The sequence below is a fragment of the Prionailurus viverrinus genome, chromosome B1 (genome assembly GCF_022837055.1).
Source record: "Prionailurus viverrinus isolate Anna chromosome B1, UM_Priviv_1.0, whole genome shotgun sequence".
NCBI classification, from domain to species: Eukaryota; Metazoa; Chordata; class Mammalia; order Carnivora; family Felidae; genus Prionailurus; species Prionailurus viverrinus.
Window position 1 is genome coordinate 26,738,779 of NC_062564.1, and position 16,874 is coordinate 26,755,652.

A 16,874-nucleotide genomic window follows, 5' to 3' on the forward strand; every position below is an offset into this window, starting at 1 on the left:
ATCTATGCCGAGATGAAACCCCATTTGGACAAGCATGCTCTGCATCACCCTAATTAGCAACATAGCAACACGAGCCCGATGGAGAACTGGCCTAATTTGGCGGAGCAGTTCTAGGAGCCAGTTCTCTGGAACTTGGCAGCAGGTGAAAGTGCTATGGATGCCAATTAAGCTGGAGTTGCCTTCAACCCGTAGCTGCTTAGTGGCAGCTTTTGAATGTTTGTTGGTTTTTCATTAAAGATTGATCTGACTCTGTGGATTTCGAATGTCCTTGTGTTCGGTAAGTCAATCCCAGCTTGGCAGTGGCACAGACACCAGATGTTTAAAAAAAAAAGTCTTGGCAGAAAGTAACTCTCAAAAGTCAGCTGTGGAGTTCCAGAAGAGAAGGGCGGGATGGGGGGAGCGGTGAAAGAGGATGGTGGAGGGAGAGGCAAGACCTTCCCTCAAGGCTGAGCGTTATGGCCGCTCAGGGGCTCTGGGTGGGAAGGGACATGGAGAGGAGACGTGATCTTATGCAGCTGTTCCCAAAGGACAAAAATCTTGATGCTATCTCGTGTTGACAGTAGCTTTGAGGTTACTACCTCTGGTCTTTAAGGAAAGTAAGCAAGAGGATAGTTTGGCCCATTGGAGAAGGAAAGAGAAGTTACGACAGGACAGTACGTTCACATTTCATTTTGACCTTCATTGCCAGAGGCCGCTGTAGTGCCGGGCTGGGAAAAGTTTCTTCAACTGGTGTCTTGACTGTAGCAGTCCCCCCTTATCTGTGGTTGTGGTTTCACTTTCTGTGGTTTCAGTTACTGCCGTTAACCAATATCCGGAGGCAGACGATCCTCCCCGGGACATAGCGTCTGAAGGTCAATAGTCACCCAACGCTACGACACAATGCCTACATCACTTCCTTTCGTTGAGTAGACATTTAATCAGCTCGCATCATCACAAGAGAAGGGTGAGTGCAGTACAATAAAATATTTTGAGAGAGACAGAGTAACGTTTATTATAGTATATTGTCATAGATGTCCTATTCTTATTGTTGTGAATCTCTTATGGTGCCTGATTTTTAAGTTAAATTTTATCATAGGTATATATATATATATATATATATATATATATACACACACACACACATATATATATAAAAAAAACACAGTATATATATATGGTTTGGTACTATGTATGCTGTCAGGCATCCACTGGGGGTCCTGTAATATATCTCCCATGGATAAGGGGAAACTACGTAACTGTATTTTGATTGGCTAGGCAATAACCTGCTTAGCCAATCAGATTGAGCCCCTCCGGGGCAACTCCAGACTAGCCGGAAACCAAACCTCATGATGGGCAAAATTCACGCTGTCAGTGTATCTTGTAGCTAAGGAGGTATCCTGACTACAATTTCTGGCAGGAGCTAATAATGGAAGTGCTTGCTAACAGCGTCATTGATAATGTGCCCCAAGTGAGACTGCTCTTCCATCCGTTAGGGCCAATCTTGCTTCTTCTGTGGCAAAGTAAACTAACTGCCTGGGGCTGATAATCTAAGGAGTGATATCACCTGCCAATATGGCCAAGGGCACAAAAATTTTAAGACTCTCAGTCTAATCCTCTAAGGTATGAGTAGTGATTTGTTTAATGTGGCTCGTGTTCTTACAGCTTAAAATGTCCTGCTCCCAGGGATTCGACAGAAGTTGCTGTTAACACCAGTCTTATTAAATCACTATATGTATACGTGTGTGTGTGTGTGTGTGTTTGTGTGTGTACATGTATATCTTAATGCAAATACTTGAAAAGTTAATAATAGTATGTTAATTCTACCCTTATTATAGACAATATAAAATCTATATTACATATAATAGGCAGGACATTTTTAAAGTTGATATCAATGTACATTTATTTATTTAAAAAATAAATATCCCAACTTGAAAACTGAGAGGTTCAACAGTAGTGTCTGCTGATGCCCATCTGAAACGTGTTTCCCCCAGGTGTCTCCATGGCTCACTCTCCAACTTCTTCAGGTCTTCACTCAAAGATCACTTTCTCCCTGATCACACAATCTAAAATTTGAAAGCTTCCCCCACCGCCCAGATTTCATGTTATAGTTATTTCTCGTTAGCAGTTAATACTAGCATCCAGTCCATTTTAAATGTGTTTTACTGTCTGTCTTTACCCGCTAGACTACAAACTCCACAAGGACAGGGATTTTGTGTAGCTGACATATAGCAGGCAGTCAATAAACATTTGCTCAGGGAACAGAACAGTCCTGTGTTTATTGAAGGTATGCCATGTTCAAGGCCCCATGCTCTTTTCAATGGAAGATTCAAAGGCCTCTAAGACAGTCTGTGGCCTCCAGGACCTCACTCACCAGTTTGCAAGGAAATGAGAGCTGACGGTATAAAACAGTTACGGCAAGCACCAAACGAATGTTCCGGATAGTAATATGAGCAGACTGCAGAGGAGAGAGAGAGAGAGACCAGGAAGGGCGTATGTGGTAAGGGAGGGCACTGTGGGCAAGAGTAGGCCTTGAACTTGACCTAAGGGAAGAGGAAGGTGATAGATAAGGGTAGAAGTGGAAAGGTGTTTTAGGTGGGGACTACCTCCTTCAGTAACTTTGCAGAGAAGACACTCAGCTTTGTGAGTGCAAAAGCCACGAGGGTGGCTCTGATTCGTATCCCAGCCATATCTTGGGCTTGTTGCCATCTGGCCATCCTCAAGAAAGTGTGCATGCGCCTTACAAGTGTCCTGGTCACCTCCAGGCTGGGCAAGTTATGTAACCGCTTCTTTAAAAAAATTTTTTTTTAATGTTTATTTATTTTTGAGAGAGAGAGACAGAGTGCAAGCAGGGGAGGGGCAAAGAGACAGGGAGACCCGAAATCTGAAACAGGCTCCAGGCTCTGAGCTGTCAACACAGAGCCTGACACGGGGCTCGAACTCACAAACCATGAGATGATGGCCTGAGCTGAAGCTGGACGCTTAACCCCCTGAGCTTAACCCAGGCGTCCCGTGTAACTACTTCTTTTGTCACCAAGGAGAACACTCATGCTTCTCCAGTGCTGGCCTCCTCTGGAGTGAGTGTATTTTAGGATATGGGCGGTCTAATTTAGATAAGCAGTATATACAACACAGGCCAATTAATCCTGAGACTTTATCTCTATTAATGAGTTAAGAATATCTCATTTAAAGGCATTTCTTGGTAGCGAGAAATTCAGCATCATTAAAATTTACAGATAACTAGAGTCTGTTGTTTTTAAAACCAAAGCTTAAAAACCTACTGAGTGTATCACTTGTGGAACTGAATTATAAAAATACAGAGGTGTCCTCAGGGGATGAAGGCTAGTTGGTGAGTGAGTTACTTACTAAATGCCCCCTGGACTCTGTGGGTTTCTTAGTTGTACTCATTTTAATAGCTTTTTTTTTTTTTTGTCTCTATCATCATGTTCGGTCTCTGAGGTATCATTTGTTGTGATCAGCTTTTGTTTCTGGTTACTTGTGAACTGGGAATCCAAATGAAATCAGTTATCTTAACTATTAATTAAAAAGAACACAGGCATTGATGGAGGGGCTTGGGAGCTCTTCTCTGAGCAAAACACGTGCCCTTCAGTGCCCAGGTTGTGAGTCATCTCTGTTTTCCATTCAACCCCCATCTCCTCCTCTATGGTAGTCACCCAGAAGCCCCTTTCCTTACATTCTGACTTTGAGCTGTGATCAAGATGAGTGAGATTGTCAGGTGGCTAATTTCTGGACATGTGAACTATTACTAGGGTTTGAATCCAATACACCACAAGGAAATAAGATTGATCCTTTACTGTAACAGCGCTGTCTTCCGTGCCACGTGCCAACTAAGAAATAGATTTGAACAGACAGTTGGTATTGTATGTCTGCTACTTGGACCTCTAGCATTTCCTATAGTTAATTACCTTATCTACAATATTCTGCAAAAATGATAAGAATTGATCCATCCTAAGGTAACCACTTACCTCGAAGTTACTCTTAGGGAGAGATGGGCTGTGGTCAGGCAGTGGAAGTGAGGTTGATGGCTGAGCATCCAAGGCCTTTTATAAAAGCACTAAAGAAGATTCTAGCAGCACGGAAGGAGTGAGACCCAAGAGACGCTGTGGTAAGCCAATCATCATAGACACAAGGGAGCTTCAGGATGATAGAACGTTCGTACGGACAATGGTTTGGTGAAAGAAGTTGCCACTGGTCAGGTGGCATCCCACAGGACCGCTGCTGCATCCTGGAAGAAGGGAAAATAAGGGCACCATGGGTGTCGGTTATACGTGGTTATCAGCGGGCACAGAGAACGAGTGACCTTGACGCTAGGTTTCCTTCCTGCTGACTTCAGCCAGTTTTGCAAATGGACAGGGAGACAAAGACACGTAGACTTATTTCACAAGGGTTCATGAGAGTTGTCACCCCATCATCGCTATGGAGCATTACCTGACATGACTGCTGTTGAGGTGCGTGCTCAGTGCTTCTGTGCCAACGGTTAAGTAGAGGGGAGGCGTGATTCCAGTCTTCAGAGGGCCCACAGTCAGGAAGTGACACGGAGATAGAGCCCCCCACTGAGAAAACAACGATAAGGTTGTTGACAAAAAGTCCCATTGTTGATCAGCTTTGGATTTAACTTCTAAAGACTAGCACCTAAATTATTAGCATCAGAATAAATCGTTTTAACAAGGAGACCCAAAATATAATGGCTCAGTTAAGATAGAAGTCGGTTTCTTTTTTCACCTCACAGTCCAGGATGGGTGCTCTAGGTCAGCAAGAATCTTTGTCCATGTGGTGGCTCAGGGACCCAGGTTGCTTCTGTCTTACTCTCCATCATCTAAACCATTTCCTTGTCTCTATGCGTTCCGAGTTCAGATTGCAGCCAGCAGGAAGTGGGAAGAATGTGGAGAGGCGTGCTTGCCAGATGTTACAGGCTTGTCTGGAAACGGCACACTTCCTTCTATTGGCCATTCACATGACCACCCTCCCCTCCAAGGGGCCACACAAGATGCAGTGGCTCCCTGGGCTACACATCAGCCTCCATCATCACTGTGAAAACAAGTGGGAGTGGATTCTGGTGAACAACCATCCCATTCTGCTTCACCCTGCATGTTGATCTGGTGGTTCTTTTTCTCTCAACTCTACAATATGTTTGTAGATTCCAACCATTTCCTATCCGTTTATGGTGGTTGTGTATTAACTTTGTTTAGTTTTCTGAAACTTCCTTATATTTTCTTTCTCAAATCCCTCACTATGCCCCGTTTGAAGACATTAAAAAATATTTTATGGTCAAGCTTAAAAAAAATGATTTAGACTTTTGTTTTTAGAGCAGTTTTAGGTCATGGCAAAATTGTGGGAAAGGTAGAGATTTCTCATATCACCTTGCATCACCCCCACCCTCCTCTATTAGCAATACCCTTCACCAGAGTGATATATTTAAAAAGTTTTTTTAATGTTTGTTTTTTTTTTTTTTTGAGAGAAAGAGAGCGTGCCCACATGCGTGTGGGGGCAGGGCAGAGAGAGAGGGAGACAGAATATCCAGGGCAGGCTCTGTGCTGCCATCAAAGCCTGATGTGGGGCTTGAACCCATGAGCCATGAGATCATGATGTGAACCATTCGGATGCTCAACTGACTGAGCCACCCAGGTGCCCCAAGAGTGTTATATGTTTTACAACTGATGAACTTACATTGAAACATAATTACCCACAGTCGATAGTTTACCTGAGGGTTAACTGCTGGTGTTTAGCATTCTATAGACTTGGACAAATGTATAATGACATGTATCCATCATGATGGTGTGTTTCAAGGTAATTTTCACTGCTCAGAAGCCTTGTGTGCTCTACCTACGCATCCCTTCCCTCCCCACCTCCTTCACCCCTGTCAACCACTGACCTTTCTCCTGTCTCCATCGTTTTACCCTTTACAGAACATCATGCAGCCAGCATCATACGGCCTTTTCAGATTGTCTTCTTTCCCTTAGTCATATCCACTGAAGATTCTACCATATTTTTTCATGGCCTGATAGCTGGCCTCCTAGAATGGGTTAGGAATACTTCTTTTTTAGGATTTCCATCTCTGCTTATGTTGCCCACGTGTTCTTGCATGCCATCTACTCTATCCACTAAAGCTCTTAGCATATTAATCGCATTGTTTTAAATTCTCCGTCTGATATTTCCAACATCCCTGCCATGTCTGGTTCTGATGCTTGTTCTGTCTCAATTGGCTTGTCATTTCTTCTTCTTTTTTTAATGTTTATTTTTGAGAGAAGGGGAGCAGGAGTGGGGCAGGGGCAGAGACAGGGGAATAGAGGATCTGAAGTAGGCTCTACGCTGACAGCAGTGAGCCCCATGTGGGGCTCGAAATCACGGACCGTGAGATCATGACTTGAGCCGAAGTCGGACGCTCAGTCGACTGAGCCACCCAGGCGCCCCTAGGTCTCAGTCTTTTACTGAGCCTGTGCTAAATTCAAACTTTGCAACTGTTTTTGGATTTTTTTCTCTTCATTCCCCTATCCCTTAGGGGGGATTGTCTGGAGTGGGCTGCAGTTGGGTATTTTCTTTCCCTCATGGTTGTTCAGCTCTGATGATATCCCAGTAAGTTAGGCTTTGGTTAACTAGTTTCCCCCTCAGGGCAGGTCTTAAGGAGAACAGAGTGCTCTTGCATATTTGAGAATGGTTTTGTTCCCTTTCCACCTTGCAAGAAACACAAGGGGATTTTCCCCTGATATTTACTGTGGGAACCTGACCGCGCTGCTTGAGTTAAATCTCATAATTTTGTGAGGGCTCCCCTATGACTCGGTCCCCTGGAGTTTTTAACTTTCCTGTGTTGTCTGCACTGAGTCTCCAGCAACTCCTCCGTTTCAGTTCAGGTTTTCCTACCCTGATAACTGGTCCCCAGGGCACTTTCTGCTGGCAAGTTTCTGCTCCCGAAAGCCATGACCCCCTGTATTCTCCTGTCTGTCTCCCCAGTCTTGGGGGGCAGTGGTTTGCCCTGTGTCCTTCCATGTCTAGCAGATCTAATAAGAGTTGTTAATTTTTCAGTCTGCTCAGCTCTCCAGTTGGTAGAGTGGGGTGGAAACTCCCAAGCTCCTTACAAACAGACCTGGAAACCAGAGAGAGACTGCTTCCGATTTTTAAGAGAGAAAATACACTTTTTAAACTTTAATTTGAATAGAGCAGTATTCCTGGGAGAATATTCCAACATTTCTTGAGATACTCGGTGTTGCCAATCCAGGGTTGGAGTTGTCAAGTTTCAAGACTTGGGTAAGAAAAGAGTGACCTATAGAAAAGGAGGAAATGCTAGAGGAGGGAGAGAGGGAAGATTGAGAAGGGAGGGGAATACACAGGGAAAGTATATGAACTCCCCACAAAATAGGATCTCTACAAGAATTTGAGTTTTTATTCTCTAAAAATATTTTTACATTAAAAAATGTATTTATTTATTTTTGAGGGGGGGGGGAGAGAGAGAGAGAGCGAGCATGAGTAAGAGAGGGGCGGAGAGAGAGGAGACACAGAATCTAAAGCAGGCTCCAGGCTCCAAGCCTGACACAGGGCTCAGGCTCATGAACTGCAAGATCATGATCTGAGCCAAAGTCAGACCCTTACCAATTAAGCCACCCAGGCACCCCTAAAATTTTTTTTTAATTGAGATACAGTTGACATATAACATTGTACTGGTTTTAGACGTGCAACATAAGGATTTGATATATGTATATATTGTGAAATGATTAGCACAGTAAGTCTAATTAACATCCATCGTGTTACACACATAGTTATTAAGTGTGTGTTATGAGATCTTTCAAGATCTCCTCTCATAGCAACTCTCAAATATACAATGTTGCTAATATAGTCATTATGCTGTACATTACATCCCTAGAACTTGTTTATCTTCTATGGGGAAGTTTGTACCTTCTGATCAGTTTCACCCATTTCACCCACCTTCCCACCTGCCTCTGGGCAACTACCAATTTATTCTCTGTATCTTTCAGTTCATTTTTTTAAATATTCCAGGTAAAAGGAGATCACATAGTATTTGTCTTTCTCTGACCAATTTCACTTAGCATAGTGCCCTCAAGGTCTATCTATGTTGCAGGATTTCCTACCTTTCCTTGGCTGAATAATCCATTTCATTAATCTGTCGGGGCACACTTAGATTGTTTCCACCTCTTGACTATTGTAAATAATGCTGCAATCAACACAGAGGTATCTTTTTGAAGTGGTGTTTTTGTTTCTTTCAGATAAATATCCAGAAGTGGGGCTGTGGGATGGTGTGGGAGTTCTATTTCTATTTATTTATTTATTTATTTATTTATTTATTTATTTATTTATTTAGAGAGAAAGAAGGAGAGCAGGGGCAGAGAGAGAGAGAGAGAGAGAGAGAGAGAGAGAGAAGGAGGGAGGGAGAGAGAGAGGGAGAGAATTCCAAGCAGGCTCCACACTCAGCATGGAGTCAGATGGGAGTGGGTGGAGGGGGCCTTGATGTCGTGACCCTGGGATCATGACCTGGGCCAAAATCAAGATTCAGACACTCAACAGACTGAGCCACCCAGGCACCCCATTTTTAAATTTTTGAGCATCCCTCCTGCTGCTTCTGCTGTGGTTATACCAACTTACATTATGACCCACAGTACAAAAGGGTTTCCTTTTCTCCACAGCCTTGCCAACACTTGTTATTTTTTGTCTTTTTGATAATAGTCATTCTAACAGGTGTAAGGTAGTATCTCCTTATGGTTTTGGCTTGCATTTCCCTGGTGTTTTGTAATGCTGAGCACCTCTTCATGTGCCTGTTGACCACTTGTATGTCTTCCTTGGGAAAATGTACATGCAGTTTCTCTGCCTATTTTTATTTTTTTATTTAAAAAAATTTTTTTTTCAACGTTTATTTATTTTTGGGACAGAGAGAGACAGAGCATGAACGGGGAGGGGCAGAGAGAGAGGGAGACACAGAATCGGAAACAGGCTCCAGGCTCTGAGCCATGAGCCCAGAGCCTGATGCGGGGCTCGAACTCCCGGACCACGAGATCCTGACCTGGCTGAAGTCGGACGCTTAACCGGCTGCGCCACCCAGGCGCCCCTTGTTTCTCTGCCTATTTTTAAATCAGATTGCTTTCTTCCCCCAGTGAGTTGCATGAGTTCCTTACATATTTTGGATATTAACCCCTTACCAGATATGCAAATAGTTTCTCCCATTCGGTAGGTTGCCTTTTCGTTTTTGTTCGTTTCCTTAGCTGTACAGGTTTTTTGACATAGTCCCACTTGTTTATTTTTGCTTTGGTTGCCTTGTGTTTTTTTTTTTTAAATTTTAGTTTTCAAAATTTTTTTGATGTTTTTAAAATTGTTATCATTATTTTTTTTTTACATTTGAGAGAGAGAAAGAGAGCGAGCAGGGGACGGGCAGAGAGATGGAGACAGAATCCGAAGCAGGCTCCAGGCTCCGAGCTGTCAGCACAGAGCCCGACGCAGAGTTGGAACTCACAAGCAGTGACATCGTGACCCGAGGCAAAGTCAGATGCTTAACTGACTGAGCCACCCAGGCGCCCCTTGTTGCCTTGTTATTATTCTTTTGTCTGCTCAGTGCCCCATCTTGGCTGACTCTTCCTTTGTCCTAAAGGCAGGGCACTGGCTGCTTTATTAGCAAAGTAAGATCCATAACACAAATTCAGCAGAAGAATCACGAGGAAAACTGCTTCAGTTTAGGGTTAGAACCACCGTAGTAGTGCTCCTTTTCAGTTTCAACAGAACCCACATTAATATCATGACAGATATTTAGAAGGATAAGATGACGGTGGGAGATTCCTCCCATATAAACCCAAACTCCCCAAGATTTGGAATCTCCGTTAGAAAAAGGAGATTTCAAAAAACCGGTTTCCCAAAATATTTACATTCCTAGGTAACAGAGACTGCCTTATTCTCTTCTTTTTTTCTAGGCTCTGACCCCCTGGGAAGAAAAGTATCTTATTTGGAGACTGTTAGTCCTACAGTCCCAAAGGTCCTTGCTCTCTTCTTTGATGGGCTCTTAGAAGCCTTTGGGTTACTTGAATTTTCAAGTTAACCCATGTTGTGAGATGTGTAATCAATCAGGGAGATTTTTCAGCAAAGATGCCTTCATGGGAATTGGTTTATCCTTTTTTCCTTTGTCATGCAGCACAATTCAACAGTTCCATTCAGACCTCGCCTAACATACACTCTCACATACGCAGTTCCAAATCAGCCATTTGCCATTTAGCAAGTGTTTTGTCCTATCCTTTGATTTGCTTCAGTTACATTTAAAATAGGCTCTACGCTTGTTCAGAAGGTGTGACCAAGTTTCAAGCTCAGCCCTCCTTGGTCTGCTCACAAGGGAAGTTTTGCCGTAAAAGATGAATTGCAAAGTAATAGCTGGGCAGAGCCAAAATAGTCAATGCAATTACCCTTTGGTGCATTTTGGGAGGTTAATGATATTTAAATCAATTTGAGTGAAGAAGAAAAATAAATGTCAAACCAAATACCAAAGTGTGAGTAACCTACTGCGGGATTACTAGAATTACAAGCAGTTCCCTGTGCTCTAAGATTGCTCTGAGAACCATGTCAATATGCTAGTCCCATGGTAATTAAAAAAATCTAAAAAGCCAATACTTATTTTGTCAAAGGCACAAATGTAAATCCAACTTGGACTATGAAAAAATTAACACAAAGTTCTGATTTTGTTCAAACTGTGACAGCGATTATTCTTAAAATAATATTTCTATAAAGAACTTTTTTCTAAAATTCAAAATACTAGACAATCATAATGGAAAGGACTTGAGAAACTATCTAATTCCTTTATTTTAGAGATTTGGAAGCTGTGGCTCATTAAATGGCCAGCCTATGCCTCTTAACTAGCCAAAGATATTTAACTTTGCCCCTCTTGATGTCTTTGTCTTAGATATTGTCCCAATTCTCTCTCCTCCATTCTGTTGTAAAAGAGCACCTCCCTCAAAAATTACTGTCAATTTTGGAGAAGGAGGAAGTCTTAAATTTTCTGTATCATTATGTAAATAAATGTTGAATAAAAGTCCCCTTGGATTAATCACAAAAATGAGTCAACTGAATTCTGCAGAGACATCCAGGCCATAGCATCTGGCCTTTCAGGGAGGCTGGATTGGCAGAAGGACTCCTGTAGGAACTTGCTAAGGGTTCACAAAATATGCAAAAAGACAATCCAACATTGGTGGCCTTAAATACAAGAATACCACAGCCTATAGTATAGGAAGAAAACAAACCAAGTAAAAATAGTATCCACAGTCCTTTAAATAAGAAAGTCAGACCCATACCAGAGAACAGAGGTGGAAGAAATTGGCATCCAAAGACAGGAAAATGAGGAAGGACACCAGAAAAATGGATAAGGGAGGTGACATCAAAGATGGCTGGATATTGTCAACAGGCTGGGAGTGAATCAGGCACCAGATCCCAAACTGTCTGAGTCAATGGAGTGGGCTAGCTGGTAAACCTTTTAACCTTTAAGACTACATAAGGAGTAAAAAAAAAAAAAAAAAAAGGGGGAGCCTGGGTGGCGCAGTCGGTTAAGCATCCGACTTCAGCCAGGTCACGATCTCGTGGTCTGTGAGTTCGAGCCCCGCATCAGGCTCTGGGCTGATGGCTCAGAGCCTGGAGCCTGTTTCCGATTCTGTGTCTCCCTCTCTCTCTGCCCCTCCCCCGTTCATGCTCTGTCTCTCTCTGTCCCCAAAATAAATAAACATTGAAAAAAAAAAAAAAAGAAAAGAAAAGACTACATAAGGAGTAATAGAAATATCTTGGTCTCAAAGTGGAATCCCACCTCTGGCCCTGATTTGTCTTGCTCATTGTATTTGTGTAATATTTATGAACACACTGTGTGCCAGACATAGTTTTAGGTACTAAGCGATAAGGCAATGAATAAGACGGACATAGTGCTTGTTTTCGCCGTCTATCAAGACAGATACCAAACAAATTACTACACAGACAATTACTTGTGTTTGTGGCGAAAGTCGTGAAAGGAAAACACAGCATACAATGAACGTTTATTAAAGGGGCACCTAACTTTGCTTGAAGACAAGGGGGAAATTGTGGTATCGGTTTTTAAAATGGAAACAAAGATCGAGTGGTAGTTGGCTAATTTGCATTTTGCATCTATAGCTGCACCAGCTGTTACTGTTTGGTGATTCAGGGAATGTGCAGACCTGACTGTGTGTGCTGGGACCCAGAGACGAGGTTGCCAGAGGTTCCGCGGGGGAAGCCAGAGAACACAGGAGAAGGTGAGCCTTTGATGCTGTTGGACAACAAGCAAAGATGAGGCTCCTTCTCACTTCCACTTACAGGCTGTGAGGAAATAGGTTGCTGAATTGGAATCAGGCTGCAATTCATCATGCAGTCAGTGTCTGTCTGACCTCAGTGTCCCCGTTCTGATTCCTGACCTGCATTTTGGTTTCTCTGATACTGAGGACCGCTGTGCACCCCAGTGTCCTAATTCTCAGATCTGAGAACCCAGTTTCTCCAGACTGTTCCCAGACTTCTGGATATTGCTCACTTGTGTGTTGGATCTTTGCTAGAAAGGATCTGGACTGGACAATGTCTGGGGCTTTTACGAGGTAATAAGCATGTCTTGCTTATCACAAACATGTAGAGTGACCCTTCAGGCTTTGACTTATCTTTGGATTCACGTTCCCATGGTCAACCCTATAGCTCTGCACAATTCCCGACGATGCCCACACCTGTAAGATCAGATGCTAAAACACCAGCCCTGGCCACCTGAACTGGGTTCCTTAGGACCATGACTATGTATGACTTGGCCCATAGTCCTCAAGCTCTGCCCCTAGAATGAGGTCCTGATGAGGCCCCTGCTACGGGTAAAGGCTGGAACATCAGAACTGGTTGACCAGAGTCCACAGGATGCATATGAAACCATTTCTGTGGTGTCTAATTTCCCTAAAATGTTCCTTGATTCTGAGATACCTATGTATGCAGGCGAGGGTGTTGAAAGACGGAGGCATTCCATCGGATGGTAAGCACAGCAATAGACATGTGAGGCACATGGTCGTCCATATGCTTGCACCGCCCTAAGAGAAATACAGAATGAGGGATGATATCTCCACACTGTCTGAAACACATACTGTACACAACATATCAGATCCTATGTGGAGTGTTGTTCACCATTTTGAGCACGGCATTGAAATAGGGATTTAGACAGACTGGAAAATGTAATCAGATTAGTGAAAGGGCCCAAGATTATCCCTGCGAAGGTAGCTGAGGCTGAAGGAAGTAGGAGGTTGGCCTGAAGGAGAGGAAACAGAGCCGCTTTTCCATGTTAAAAGGCCTTGAACTGTCACGAGGGTGAGCAGAAAAGCAAAAGGAAGACAGATCCTCCAATCAATACAGGCCAAGTTTTCTAATAGTCTAGTTTGACTAGATCTTTGGAGAGATGGGAGCTTCCGCAAGGGGAAGAGCCTCCCTGTTGCTGCAGGTGTTTGAGCTCAGAAGGGGCAGTGGTGGGATGGAGTAGAGAGGGTCCAGGCAATGGATGGGCCCTTGAACTAGACGATCTTCAAGACTCCTAGTAGCCCTGGGATTCTGATTCTTGACTCTTCTGGTCTGACCCAACAAACTGCCACTCAAATCTTGATTCCAATGTTTTCCTGGGTGTTCCTGACAAGATAGCCAAGGGAGTTTGCCTCTAGAGAAAGTCACGGGATCTAGAGATACCATGAGCTGAGAGTACAGTGTGAGGCTGCCCAGGCTCCAAGACGTGCAGCCCAGCCTCCTCTGCTGATGGACCCTGGTCTCCAGGGCCCACACTAAACACCAGAGACTCGTTTGTCATTGGTCCTTTGGATTAAACCCAAATGGACACACACTTTAGGTGTTATTTTTTTTTTCTTGTATAGGTGTTATTTCTAAATGAGGACTTGTATTCTGTAGAGACTGACACTTTACCCTGTTGAAGTACCTGTCTCCAGCTGAGAAGAGCCACTGTCTTCTCTCTTAAAGCGGAAAATATATTTTCTTAAAGGTCATGAGAAGTGGCCTCACATGTGCTGTGCTCCAAATGTGTGTGCAAATTACTGAATCTCTTTAGGCTCACTTTCCTCATCTATAAAATGTTTATTTATTTTCATAGTGGACCCATATTTTTTTTCCCCAGGGGTCAGGTTCTGAAATGAGCAAGTAAGCAGAGAACGAAGATAGTTAGGTGTGTCCTTGATGAATTCACTTGAAGCCTGTACTGCATGTCAGAGACCTTTCTCCAAAGGTGGTCAAGATAGGCAAAGTCACTGCTTTAATGGGTCCCAGCTATTTGGTGGAGGGGGACAGTCCTCACCCTTCTGTGAACATTAAGCATTACTCGCAGACTTAGGAGTAAGAGGGAATGATGAGGAAAGGCCCCTCCAACAGCACAAGTATTTCAGCGGGGATCTGAGTGATAAGAAGGAGCCTCCACGTGAAGATTAAAGGAAAGAGCATCCAGGCAGAGGGAACAGCCGGGATAAAGCTCCTAAGGAGAGAATGAGCCAGAGTAAAGCAGGCTAAGGGGAAGTTGTCCAAACTAAGGCCGGCGGTTAAGGTGGGGAATTACATCATTCCGGGCTCATTTGTTTTCCAAGTGTGCCAGGAGGGTTCTGAGCAGGGGCAGGATGTGACCGGTCTCCCTTTTCAAGCTCTCTCTGGCAGCTGCATGGAGAGGGATGGCAGTGTGGGAGGAGGGAAACACGAAGACCGGGGAGGAAATTTGTAGCAGTGAAGGCAGGAGATGCTGGGAGCTCGGACTTGGGGCGGTGGCGGGGATGGGGGGGTAGTGACAGATGAGTTTATGCTTTGGAGGGCGAGTTGATGGGGGTAACTGAGGGGTTGGATGGGGTGTGGGAGAAAGAAAGGAATCAAGAATAAGTCAAAGATAACCACTACTTGCCACTAAATCCAACGCAGGTTGTTTTTTCTTCCAGTGTCCATAATGTTTCTTTAATGGAACACCTGGTGAAGTAGTTGTCTTCTAATTGGGGGCCATATTGTATGGGGGAAAATGTGTATCTCCAAACACTAGAATCCCTCACAGCCTAGGGAGCTGCTCACACTCTGAGAGGCCCCCAGGACACGAGACCAGTCATTTCATGCTTCCTTCATTTCACGCACTGTGGGGCACATGGGCCGTTAAGTGGGATGACAGGGGTCCCACGGTATCCATGGTATGTAGATTTATTTAAGTTTTCTTTCAGTCTCTCTCTTTCTCTCATTTTAAATTAAGATCAGTTAAATGTGCCTGATAAATATACAGTGACTCCACCATAATGAGGATCACACCTTATGTTCGATCATGTCTTCATTAGGACTCTGAAATCCTTGCTTGGCACATATGTGTTCCTTTCCTTCTTTCCTCACCCCCACCCACCTCTTCCCACCTGCCCCAACCACACTTACCTATTTAAGCATTCGTTGTCTCAGAAATCTGCTCTCAGATGTTTAATCTTACACAATAATTCACGTCAGATCATTAATGAGTGTCCATGATCCTTTCCAAGGTAAAATAAGTAAACCAATAAATCTGTATTTTAACAGATACCTTCTGAAAACACCTTGTTTCAATCAAAAGTGGAATTCTGGTAGCGGAAATGTAGGCATTGTGGGATTGCTGGAGAAGAGGCTTGTGGGTAAGGGGCCTTTCTGTACCTACATCTCACCCCACAGGAGGCACCAATGACCACGTCGGCATGGATACAGCAGACATAATAGTCCCCTCAGTCTCTGAGAGCCACGGCCCCCTCTGCCTGGGTGTGCAGAGGAAATGCCCTGGAAAGGAAGGGAGCTGAGTGATGGTTTCTTAGGAGAAATAAAGCCCGGGTGGGAGTGGACATTTGAGCAGAGCAGGGTAAGTAAGCCAGGCAGACCTGAGGCCCCAGTGACTAGGCTGAGCCTGTGCGAAGGTCTAGGTTTCCAGCTAACCCCACTGCTACTCTCAGTTAAAACTCAGGCTGACACTTGCATATTTTCTTTCACCATCCTTCCATCCTCACCCAACCCTTGGAGAGAAAAAGCTATTCTTCTGGATTCTGGTGTTAACTCGCTGAGAAGTCGTGCTGTCTGTTCATCTCCTCGTGTGTAGGATGGGACCAACACCCTCATCCTACTATGCTTGTTGCAAGGATTACATGAAATTCCACACCATGCTGGCCCAATGGGGGAAGCCAATGGAAGTCAAAGACCCTTTGACTAATTTCTAATAGTTTATTCATTCAATGGCTATCTATTGAGCACGTACTATGTGCTGGGCACTGCTCTGAGTACTACAGAGGTAGCTCTGAACAAGATAAAGTTCCTGTCCTTGAAGGGCTGGCATGTTAGCGAGAAGAAAGAGGCAAGGACCTGATAAATAAATAACATAAGCTCAGATTGTCAATGAAGATAATCAAATAGGGCAATGGGGTAGGGGGTTGCAGAAGGGCTTTCTGGCGTGATGAAATCTGCACTCGGATCCATTCATTTCTAGTGCAGAAAGAGTTCCTTCTTGTCTCAGCCTTGTGATTTACTATACCCATTAGCACATTCAAATAAAACTTTGATTAAAGTGGAAGCTTAGAGAATATTTTAATTAACTGAATTTTCTAGTCCAAAGAATGTTAACTCTCAAGTACTCTTTTTTTTTTCTTACATTGTTGTATAAGGGTGTTTATAAATACTAATGTGTTCGGTTCATGTTCCTGATGGAGCAAATATAGTAGAAAGAAGGGCTAATGAACTAAAAGCCTCTTGTAAGATCTGAAGTGAATTACTGGGATCCTACTTTAGTGCTTCAGATACTGATGTTGTTACAAAGAAAGTTTGAGCCAAATTGGATACTGATTCCAGTTATAACCTAGACGTTCTTTTTAAAATAAATCAGTGAAGGGGTACCTGAGTGGTTCAGTTGGTTAAGT

At 43.6% G+C, this 16,874-nt stretch overlaps 1 long non-coding RNA gene across 1 annotated transcript in view; it reads left to right on the forward strand.

Annotated features, from left to right (window-relative positions):
* Positions 1 to 800: 800 nt before the first annotated feature.
* Positions 801 to 16,874, forward strand: part of LOC125163791 (uncharacterized) — a 62,099-nt gene continuing 46,025 nt past the window's right edge. The window contains exon 1 of the long non-coding RNA XR_007151561.1: positions 801 to 943. This is a non-coding gene — a long non-coding RNA (uncharacterized LOC125163791). The remainder of the gene's footprint in view (positions 944 to 16,874) is intronic.